This window comes from Acanthamoeba castellanii (genome assembly GCF_000313135.1).
Source record: "Acanthamoeba castellanii str. Neff unplaced genomic scaffold scf7180000084444, whole genome shotgun sequence".
Lineage (NCBI taxonomy): Eukaryota > Discosea > Longamoebia > Acanthamoebidae > Acanthamoeba > Acanthamoeba castellanii.
Genome location: NW_004457656.1, coordinates 1 through 285, shown reverse-complemented (window position 1 = coordinate 285; position 285 = coordinate 1).

Sequence of the window (285 nt, the reverse complement as noted above, 5' to 3'; positions counted from 1 at the left end):
GTAGAAACGAAAGCTGGTACCGTTTGCGCGTTCGTATCAGCTGCCCATTTCAGGTCTTTTTCTGGAGGAGAGGCACGACACAAGATGCAAGAAAGGAATCAGAGAATGGAAGCAAGAAGAACTGGGCTTGACGGAGCCTCAAACGTGAAAGGCCAGGCGAACCTTTGGCAATCATCTGCTCGGACACGGAAATGACCTTGTCAAGGGAGTCGAACACGTCCAGGACGTCGACCGCCTGTTGAGAAGGCGTCGGTGATGCGGGTATAGGTGTGCGTGCAGGAGATT